The 11,840-nt window shown below is 40.5% G+C and overlaps 1 non-coding gene across 1 annotated transcript; it reads left to right on the top strand.

Moving 5' to 3' along the window:
• The first annotated feature begins 11,094 nt into the window (after positions 1 to 11,094).
• LOC119937420 lies at positions 11,095 to 11,232 on the top strand. The gene has a single exon (XR_005454090.1). It is a non-coding gene; the product is annotated as a small nucleolar RNA SNORA7 (small nucleolar RNA).
• Positions 11,233 to 11,840: the final 608 nt, after the last annotated feature.

Raw genomic sequence — 11,840 nt, 5'->3', positions numbered from 1 at the left:
CTGTTTGAATTTCTTACACAGATTAAGTAATTTGGGAACCAGAGAGGGCCATGTTGAGAACACCTTCCTTCCTCTTGAAAATTGTCACAGCAAGCCTCAATGTACTAAGATCATATGTCACAGGTCAAGTTCTCTAGCTTCTAGCACTATAACCTGGCTAGGAAATTGCATGAGATAAGCAGCTTAACCGAAACTTTAACCAACATTCTGTATGCCCATACAATAACAGTTTTGGTCTTTAAAGGGAAGAGGCTCAGTATTTAAATTGCTAAAATTAGTATTTACTACAGTGTTCGACGCATAATAAACACTCAGTAAATACACTGAGCAAACTTACCAAAGGCCAAGAGAACAGAAAAAACCTTACTGAGTTATCAGATGACTCAGAAAAAAATTGTTTTGTTTTGGGGGCTTTCTTTTTCTTTTTGGAGTTCCAAGTATTTTTCCATTTCAAATCTAGGAACCCAAACTTCTGATGACCCACAACGACTGCCTCAGAACATTGATTTACTTTTCTCCGAGGATCTCCAGTTTACAGAGCCGATGAGCATGCAACACAGTTTCAAATAATAAATTCAGTGGTAGTCAGCACAGCGTGCAACAAAAACCACTCTAGGGGCACACAACAATGCCTCAGTGGATACTTGAATGAGAAGCAAGATAGTCACCATCCTTGACATCCAGCTACTTAGTTAAGAATGTATCTTTCATAATAATAATTATAATGATGGCATTTATTAAGCACTTATTATGTTCTAAGTGCTGGGGAGGTTACAAGGTGATCAGGTTGCCCCATGGGGGGCTCACAGTCTTAATCCCTATTTTACAGATGAGGGAACTGAGGCACAGAGAAGTTAAGTGACTTGCCCAAAGTCACAAAGCTGACAATTGGGGGAACTGGGATTTGAACCCATGAACTCAGACTCCAAAGCCCGTGCTCTTTCTACTGAGCCACGCTGCTTCTATTTCATGTCATCTTCCTTTTCCCTATCCCCCATAGGGCTCTCCCTCCCCTTAGACTGTGAGCTCCATGTGGGACATTGTCTCACCTGATTCACTTGCCTCTAATCCAGGGCTTAGAACAGCGATAAGCCCTTCACAAATACCCTATTATTTCCTACTAATAATCCATTGTTCTCTGATCATCCATAATTTTTACCTGAACCCTTTTGAGCATTCTCCTTTTATTTTTTCTGCCTGGGTGGTAACACATGGTTTTTGCTTCCTGGACTAAACAGGCTGCCTGGCCTGGTGGAAAGAGCACAGGACTGGGAATTAGGAGATACAGGTTTTAGTCCCAGATTTTCTTTGCTTGCTGTGTGATCTTGGACAAGTCACCAGACTTGGCTGTGTGTCTCTCCTCATCTGTTCTTGGCTTCCCTCCTAGACTGTGAGTCCCATTTCGGATGAATACTGTGTCCAATCTGATTATCTTGTATCTCCCCTAATGCTTAGTGCAGTGCTTTGCACATGATAAGGCCATATTAAATACTATTATTATTTTTCAGTTTTAAGAGTGCACCAATGCACTTGGGTATGACAGTGTATATACATAACCTAACCCCACCCTGCCACACTCACATATATACTGTGAACCACTGAATACACACTTTGTGAAACGAGAGCTATTTGTTTACTTATGCTATTTTTATTTTAGAGAGTGCAAAATGTAATAAATGATTTTCTTTTTTCCTGAAGAACATTCTTTTTCTTTTGCCTTTAAAAGAAGTGCTACAAAATCAATCAATCAATCGTATTTATTGAGCGCTTACTGTGTGCAGGACACTGTACTAAGTGCTTGGGAAGTACAAGTTGGCAACATATAGAGACAGTCCCTACCCAACAGTGGGCTCACAGTCTAGAAGGGGGAGACAAAATAGCTTTCTTTGTATTCAAATCGTTGTACCTTGAGCTTTGAGTGGTGTTCTTAGAGGTTATAGGAGATAAACGAATTTGTGATGGCATAAAACCATGAAAGCAGGATGCTGTCTCCTGGCTTAAAATCACAAAGATCTACCCTTTGCTGGAAAAGGGGGCCAAATGAAGGAAAATGTAATCTTTACATCAGACGAGTGACAGACCCGGGATTAAAAAACAGGTCCTCTGAATCCCAGGCCAATGCTCTTTCCACAAGGCTATGCTGCTTCTCTAAACACTGACCCATTTCTGGTTTGGCAGTGTCCCAGGGGCTTGTTGCAGATTGGATTTCTGATCATAATTGCTCACCCTCTCCACCCTCATCCTCAAAGGATAAGCAAAAGGTTTAATATTGGAGATGAAATGGTGGCCTTTTTTTGGAGATAGCATTCTGCAAGTGTCGAGGAAACATTTTATGTTCTCCTTTAGAGCTTTCCTCCAAGTCATCACCCATGACTGCGAAGTTTAATTTCAATGAAATAACAAATGAAGAAACTGGAATGTCATTTTGGAACATATTCTAAACTCTTCCTTCTGAAACTTGCCAAAACAAGGTTTCTTTCTTTACATTTTGTCTCATCCTTTTAAGAACAAATTGTAACTGAGTACATACAGTAGTCCTTTGACCTTCATTTCATTTCTCATGCCCCATTGAGGCATTTAAGAAACATAATTACTTATTTTTAATAAAATCCCACTAAGTCTCTGTTGTGAGCACCCAAGAATAGATCAAGTTCATAAATGTACAGTTGGTAAACTTTTCCCAAGATCTCTTCAGCATTTATGTATCCCCATAGTATAATTTTATATCTGCATTGCAATTGTTTTGACGAGTTGCAGCTACAATCAGTCAAAAGACTGAGTAATATCATATCCATTAAGACTTCATTCATATATTTTCGTCCCTGTAGCAGTGTCTGAAAATTCATACATGAGTGATTGGTGCCATAGAATTGAAGGAATGTGAATAAGATTTATTTGGAAAATTGGTCATCTGTCCACTGCTACCTCACTAGCATGTACTCTGTGGGATTCTTAAGAGCTGCTTTGTATGCCCCAGTGTTGCAGCCTAGAACCCGATGGGAAGTATATTTTATTTAGCAGCTTCACCCATTGATAAATTAGGTTTGGGGTGGAATTGGCATTTTGTCAGGAAACTGAAGGCAGGTTCTCTACACCAACTCTAATTAGTGATGCCTGCAGAGCAAAGGCAAAGAATTCCTAGGCTGGTTCAGTGGCAGACGATTAGGACTGGTCCATGTCCCTTCAGCCTCTGGGGAGCCGTGTTGGTGATAATTCCATAATTGGAATTGTTTAGCCTGTTTGGCTTGGAAAATCAAGTCTTCCTTGTACAGATCTCTGAGAAATGGATCCCACCTTTAATGGTGTGGCTCCCTTCTTTCATCTGTCTTTCGTCTCGGTCATTTAACGTCAATGGAATAACAGCGTAGTGGATAGAGCAGGTGCCTGAGAGTCAGAGGGTCAGGATTCTAATCTAATGTCTTCTGTGTGACCTTGTGCAACTTATTTCACTTCTCTGGGCCTCAATTACCTCATCGGTGAAAAGGGGATTGAGACTGTGAGGCCCCTGTAGGTAAGGGACTGTGTCCAATGCAATTTGCTTGACTCCACCCCAGCATTTAGTACAGTTCCTGGACCATAGTTAGTGCCTAACAAATATAATAATAATAATAACTATAAAAACAAAAATGGGAACTAAGTGGTTCTCTTTCATTCTTTCTTAGCTGTGATCATTCAGGACAAACAGATGGTAATGTCCATGCTGCTTTAATACTCCTGCTCAATTGAAACAGGGTGAAAACATTAAGAATTATTATTATGACAACTCTGACAATCGTGGGATCTACCATTTATTATTATGGTTTTAAGTGCTAACTGTGAAAAGCACCATTCTAAACACTGGTGTAGATGCAAGTTAATCAGGTCAGTCACAGTCCTGATCCCATATGGGGCTCACAGTCTAAATAGCATTAACTAACTCTACATTACCTGTAAATATTGCCACTGAAACTCTTTTCAGCAAATTGAAGACTAGTTTCCTGTGAATAAATTGTTTGTCGTCAGTCATCACTGAGGACCCAATTTGTGAGGCTATAGAGAAACACACAGGTAGAATAAGGAACTAGACTTCCCTTAGGCTAGTATGATCTAGAGTGGTGCCAGGATTTGCACAGATAAAAATAACACAAGTAATATAACATAAACAGAAAAGATAAAGACAATCAATCAATCCATCCCTCATATGTAAAAAAATCATATGTCCTAGAAGTTTCGGCCAAGGGCAGTGAGGAGCTGAAAACCATTCTCAACAGTGGTGTTTGGCTATTTATATTGGTATTTTTATTGAATTTACCCCAACATTATTTTCCTCTGTGGGCCTTCCCTACCCCTTTGTCATGAACCAAGTACTGCCAGAATTAATATCCTTAAATTTCTACCTATTGCTTAATATGCTGCTTCACATTGCAAGTGTGGTTACTACTGGTGGTTACTACTACTACTACTACTACTACTACACTGACATTTACTAATGTCAGTATGAATATCCCACTATTACCTCCAGAGAAAAACATGTAATGCCCTTCTTAAATGATTCTAAGAGATAACCAATGAAAATGCAAGGCGTTGATAAAGAGGTTAATTGCTTTCAATTCCTGGAAATTTACAAGCGGTATTTTAAAATCTGGTAGAATCTTTCTGCACAGTCTCACATCCTCTTTTGAAGAAAAAGGAGAGATGAATTACCTTGCCTTTCCCTTTCTGCCCTCACAGAATATTGAAGAGGCTTACATTTCACTAGGAATTGTTCCTGGGCATAATCAGTACAGAGGAACTTTCCAGTCTCCACTTATCTTTGCTACTAAAGGACAATGTCTGATTTGATGAATATACACCAGAATGTCCTTAGACGTCAAATGTGTGTGTTAGATCTGCATGTGCTCTAAGGGAGAGAGTCTTAGTAATTACTTCTATAGGTTCCCCTAGACTGCCCCATTTCCTGCCAAGGTTTTCATCATCTCACTTTTCCCTCAGAGGGAGGTGAATACCAGGCAGTGGTCCATAAATTTGAGGCTCCAGTCAAATCCTCTGAACTCTAGTTCACTGGAGTCCTTCAGGATGATGCCAACAAGCATTCAGCATCTATTACTCTCGCTGGCCATCCATCTTTCAGTCCTGACATCACCTCAATGCCACTTAAACACCTCATGGCAAACTGTCTTAAAACCACCCATTAGACCCCCGTGTACTTTCTAGTATTGATTCATTCCTAATTTTACCCTTTCTTATTAAAGTGCTTTATGGGACCTAGCCAAATGAATGTCTTTTCACCTTACTTATACCCACTTTATTGAGTGTTACTCTGATTGCTGACCATATAATATTGACCCCTAATCAATAAATGGGGGGAAGGACATTTCTTTCACAATTGGCCATGTCTGCCCATTGTCTCCAAGTGGAGTCTGGTACTGGAATAAGTTTTGGTCCATACTGGAGGAAGAACTGAGGTCGAAGGGCACTGAAAGTAGGAAGTCCTTTGTATTGCCCTCCTGTGGGGAGCTATATTGTCTAGAACCTTCTTGGGAAGGGCACCATTTTGAGGAAGATGAGCATGAGCCCCAATCGGGAAGCCGGGAGAGGTTTTTCCATTTATGTGGGAAGGGGCGTCCCGGCTCTCACCCTTTCCCAGTGACCTGTTCTGTTAATATCTCTGAAGGGTCTTTTCCACATGACGAACCGTGTTTGTGCTCAGCCCTCAGAAAGTTTGTGTTAATAAAGCTTAATCCATGTATCTGTGGAACTTGGCTTTATACTCATCCAAGTTTGTGCGTTCATTGAAATGGTCTGAGGATATGAATCTGCTTTTCCTCCCCTCTTTCTGTTATTAAATCCTAAACCTCTGTGCCAGATTACTGTGGGGGTTAATAATGACAAGCTCACTGTGGGCAAGAGACATATCTGTTAATTGTTATATTGTATTCTTCCAAGCGCTTAGTACAGTGCTCTGCACATAGTAAGTGCTCGATACATATGATTGAATGAATCATGAACTTCTCCCTCATTTCTCCACCACTGACCCTGCTAGATGAGCTTTATATGAATATCACATAGATGGTAAGTGTGATCCTCAAAGACTCAGCACATTGTTCTGCACACAGTGTAAGTGCTCAATAAATAAGACTGTTCGATTGTAGTGTGAGACCTTGATCTGAGACCTTTAAAAAACTTGGAGCATAACACGTCCAGGTGTTTGAGCATTCAGGTACAATGTTAGGCATTTTAAATAGATTTGTTAGGTATGCGGAATGAGTTGCTAAATTATTTAGATGCTTATTTGCTTTAATTGGACTGGGGCTCATTTGTCGAGATAATCTGATCTTTTGTGGATTTTTTTTCTGATCGCCCTCTAGTTTCTGCCTGGGAACCATTATTATTTGGCACAGATCAACTTCTTTGAGTGATTTGAGAAAATGAGAAAGATTTCAGTTCTTATGCAGATGTCATGCAGATTAGTGTGTAGTCTCTTTTTAATTATTTCTTTGCTTCCATTTCCTGGCTAGCATGTCTTGAGGATATGAAAGCACGGGTATCATATTTAGAGGTAGCAAAACTGAAATATTCATTATTGTTTGGAGGCACCCAGTTAAATATGCAACACTTTTCTTGATATCTGTGATGGTTCTGAAATAGTTCCCATAGCTAGTCATCAGCTCAGAGACTGATCTAACTCTTACATTTGAGATTTTTTAAGTCACTGGAGAAATTAATAAGCATCTGATCAACTTTTTTGTAAACTTTTTAAAAGTGGATTATTTCACCCAGTCTTCTATAATGTTACAGCCAATGAATTCAGAATAGACCATATAAAATAATTTTATTTTATATTTAAATATAAAATAATTTTAATATGAGAAAAAGTATAACCTGGGAGACTTAAACATGGTGTGGATAGGAAATAGACATATGTCTGCATTTTGTCCTAGTAACTGAACTTTTATTTTCAACGTGTAAAATAAGTCATTGGACAGAACTTTCTATCTATTTACTTTATTTTGTTAGCATGTTTGGTTTTGTTCTCTGTCTTCCCCTTTTAGACTGTGAGCCCACTGTTGGGTAGGGACTGTCTCTATATGTTGCCAATTTGTACTTCCCAAGCGCTTAGTACAGTGCTCTGCACATAGTAAGCGCTCAATAAATACGATTGATGATGATGATGATGATCTGGCATGCATTGAAAAGGCTGAAGTGAATAATTAATCCGTGTTATTTATTGAGCACATATTCCCTGCCCTTGAGGAGCACTCAAATACAGTTTTACAGATAGTATTCCCTGCCTGTAGTCTCTCCCCTCTGCCCTTCACATGCTACATGGATCATTTATGCTTATAAATGGCATTTATTAAGTATTTACTTTGTGTCAGGCACTGTTTTAAGCTCTGGGCTATATACAAGGTAATCAGGTTTGACACAGTCTTTGTCCCACATGGGGCTCACAGTCCAAATTATTGAACTCCCATTTTACAGTTGAGAAAGCTGAAGCACAGAAAAGTCAAGAGACTTGCCCAAGGTCACACAGCAGGAAAGTGGCAAATCTGGGATCGGAACCCAGCTCCATGCTCTTTCCACTTTTCAGAGAGCCTGGATTCTAATTCTGGCTCCACCGCTTGTCTGTTATGTGGTCTTGGGCAAATCACTTCACTTCTCTGTGCCTCAGTTACCTCATCTGTAAAATGGGGATTAAGAATATGAGCCCAATGGGAGACATAGACTGTGTCTAACCTGAGTAGCTTGTATTTGCCTCAGAATTTAGTACAGTGCCTGGCACATAGTAAGAGTTTAATGAATACAATAAAAATTATGTATTTACATAAATGTAGAGAAGGGGCATAACTACATTAAATGCTAAGCATGGTCGTCAGGTTGCTATGACTTGAAGTATCAGGAATTAAATGGGGAAGGCCTCCCAGAGAAGAGGGGATTTTACTAAGGGTTTGAAGATGGGGAGAACTGGTCAGGTTTAAGATAAAGGGGAATAGCATAAGCATGATGTAAGAGACAGGAGAGTTTCTAGAGGAGTGATGAATGCAAACTGGAGAGAAGTGAGAAGCAGTGTGGCTCAGTGGAAAGAGCACAGGCTTTGGAGTCAGAGGTCATGGGTTCAAATCCCTGCTCCGCCAATTGTCAGCTGTGTGACTTTGGGCAAGTCACTTAACTTCTCTGTGCCTCAGTTCCCGCATCTGTAAAATGGGGATTAAGACTGTGAGCCCCCCGTGGGGCAACCTGATCACCTTGTAACCTCCCCAGCGCTTAGAATAGTGTTTTGCACATAGTAAGCGCTTAATAAATGCCATTATAAAAAGTGGTTGAAGAGAGCTGGTAATTTAAGTGGAAGAGCACTGAAGTCAGTGGTAAGGAATTTTTGAGTAAAGCAGAGAATGATGAGTAGCTATTGGAAATTTTTGATGAGGGGAAAGATGTGTTGAAAGATTTAGGGGCAGCAACATTTTACTATTAAAATATCAGTTCGAAACCACTGAATCCATTGAAACCAGTTTACTACTACTCAGGCTGCTACAGTACACTGTTGAGTTCCCTTTCACCTCCTGTCTCCAAACTTCTCACCTACATTGGAAACTTTCATCTGTCCTCTAAATATTTGGCACTATCGTTCCCAAAAACCTCTCATTTGAGTTTTCAGAGAAACTTCTCAGTTGAAACTTTCAAGGAGAGGGTTTTTAGTGTGAACATCCTCATCCACAGTCCTTCGGTTCAGAAACCATCTGCTTGAGAAACTATTTCCCCTTAACTCTCCATTGTTCCCATTTTCACCAGCTGTCCTGGTGGGTAAGGGAAAGATTATTGAAAGACAGAAGGTTTTCACATTTGAAGCACTGCAAGTGTGTTGTCCTATCAACAGTTGACAGCTGCCCATCAAAACTAATTCCACCCAGCCCAGGATATGTAAGATGGGCTGTTAGAGCCTGTATTGCAAGGAAATACTGTGCAGTGATAAAGAGAAAATGCCGTTTCGCAAATGCAAAATGAAAGAAAAAAAACTTTCCAGTTAAAGCTCAGTGACCAATCTTTGCATGCATTTTTGCATCTTTGCATTTGGATCACCAAATTCAGAGTTAGTCATAACTTTCTTGAGTCTGCACCCTGAGTTGGCAATCACTCAAAGACACAGGTTCTTCCATATAGCTGACATTCTGAGCTTCTTATCTGGACACTAAAACATATGTAAGCAAATTTTTTAAGACCATAGTTTTGAAAGTTAACCTTATTCTTTCAAACTTCAAGGCCGGGTTTGAGGCTTCTGCAGAGATGCGGATTCGTTCTGCTTTGATCCAAACTGGGACACTCATCTCTCTTTGGAATACAGGAATGTTCATGTTTAATTTCAGGCTAGAACCTTGGCAAGATAAATCACTGGCTAGGAAGAGAAGAAATAAGCCTGAAGTTCACGGACCTCATCCCCGATTTGAAAAATACATGAATGAACAGTAGGTGACAATCAGTGAAGAGTACAGTCAAAGTAGACTGTCTAAAGTCTTCTGGATGAGAGAATGAATTAAAGAGAAGCAGGGAGAGGAGAGTAAAAGAAGTGGGAGAGGAAGTGGAAGAGGAGGGGAGGAGGGGAAAAAAAGGGAGAGGGAAAGGAGAAGTGGTAGAGAGATGTCCTAATCAGATATGATGAATGGTTTTGTTGTGCCTGAGCAGTTAATTGCATGAACAAAAATTTTTGTCTCCTGTCATCAACCCAACCATCAGGTGAGATTATAAGTATAACCTGATTTGGTGTGGAATGTGAAACTACTGCATTCATTAGGAAAGTAAACTTAATAGCTGAGCATATGGAAGTGAAACAAAACATCACACAGAATCCTACATTTGGAAATTGTATTAAAGGCTTCCCAGAGTATAGCTATATAAATGTTTAAATTATAGATTGATAAATTAGGCAAACCCATAGCAGCCCTCCTAAAATCCCAACCCCTTCAAGAAGCCCTCCGATTGTCAACATCTCGTCATAGCCACCCAAAAACAGTCACTCTAAACAATTTTGAATTATGCTCATCTTCTACACTTAAGTATATCTGTATATTCAGAGTATATTTGTCCTTTTTTAAATAGTGTTTGTTAATAATAACTGTGGTATTTATGTGCTTATTATGTGCCAAGCACTGTTCTAAGTGCTGGGGTATATACAAGATAAGTGGTTTGGATGCAGTCCCTGCCCAACATAGGGCTCACAGTCTTAATCCCCATTTTACCGATGAGGGAACTGAAGCATAGGGAAGTGATGTGACTTGCCCAAGGTCACACAGCAGACAAGTGGAGGAGCTGGGATTAGAACCTTCTGACTTCCAGGGCCTTTCTCTATCTGCTACTCGATGCTGCTTCTGTTGTACTTCCTCTGCTACATTCACTTTTCTTCATCATAATTTCAAGCTGAATATCAAATTTTGACTGGTTGAAGCAGTTTTAGAAACTGGTAGAATTGTAGGTAGAAATTCTTTTGACTAAAATATTTAAGTGCACTAGGAAATTAGGAAATCACTTTAAAGAAGCAGAGAATGCAGTATGGCATATGAAGACAGTATAGATTTGGAAGACTTTTTCTACAATTAATGGAAGGAGATACAATTTGCCAGCTTCATTCAGCACCTATTGGTCAGACGTCACATTGGACCTTTCAAAGTATCTTACATCATCATCAATCGTATTTATTGAGCGCTTACTGTGTGCAGAGCACTGTACTAAGCACTTAAGTCTTACAGACCTGTACAACAGAGTTACCAGAAATGTTCCCTGCCCACAATGAGTTTACAGTCGAGATACTACTAATAATAATAACCATAATTAATAGTAACACAGCTGACCATGGAGAGTGGGGATTCAGTGAGTCATTCGTTCAATTGTATTTACTGTGCACCTACTGTATGCAAAGCACTGTACTGAGTGTTTGTACTATACTAAATCGATGCTATTTATCGAGGGCTTACTGTGTGCAGAGCACTGTACTATTGACTTGAGAAAGTACCATACAATGGAGTAGGTAGACAAGATTCTTGCCCACAAGGTGCTCACAGTTTAGATGGAAAAACAGACAATAAGTGCAGATAGAGGAAATGGTGGAGGGTAAGGAAATGCATGCCCCTCTCAGGGTCACACCTGGAGAGTTTCCAGGCCTCTACCAGTCTTGGCGATGGGAGGAAGAGTCAAGCAGAGGCCTATCTATTCCATTCCTAGCTTGGGCAGTGGCTAGCGAGTGGAAGGCAATCTGCTACAAGCCAAAACTCACCCATGCTGGGCAGCAGCGGCATGGGAGAGAGTCGAGGGCGGCAATGGTAAACCACTTCTGTATTTTTAACAAGAAAACTCTCTGGATCACTTGTACTTCCCTAGCGCTTAGTACAGTGCTCTGCACACAGTAAGCGCTCAGTAAATACGATTGATTGATTGATTGATTGGATCCACTACCAGAACGACTGCAGATGGAGAGTGGGGCGTTCTGGGAGAGATGCGTATGTGGTGTCGCTGTGGGTCGGAAACGACTCGACGGCATAAGACAAGACAAGGAGGAGCAGGAGCAGCATCATGGCTCATTGGAAAGAGCACAGGCTTGGGAGTCAGAGGTCATGGGTTCAATCCCAGCTCCCCCACATGTCTGCTGTGTGACCTTGGGCAAGTCACTTAACTTCTCTGGGCCTCAGTTCCCTCATCTGTAAAATGGGGATGAAGACTGTGAGCCCCACGTGGGACAATCTGATCACCTTGTATCCTCCCCAGTGCTTAGAACAGTGCTTTGCACGTAGTAAGCACTTAACAAATGCTATCAAAAAAAATGAAAGACAAGGAGATGTACATAAATGCTGTGAGGTGGAGAGTGTGGCATGGCT

This window comes from Tachyglossus aculeatus, chromosome 14 (assembly GCF_015852505.1).
Source record: "Tachyglossus aculeatus isolate mTacAcu1 chromosome 14, mTacAcu1.pri, whole genome shotgun sequence".
Taxonomy (NCBI): Eukaryota; Metazoa; Chordata; class Mammalia; order Monotremata; family Tachyglossidae; genus Tachyglossus; species Tachyglossus aculeatus.
The sequence above is the reverse complement of the archived record's forward strand: the minus strand, read 5'-3'. Positions and strand labels throughout refer to the sequence as shown.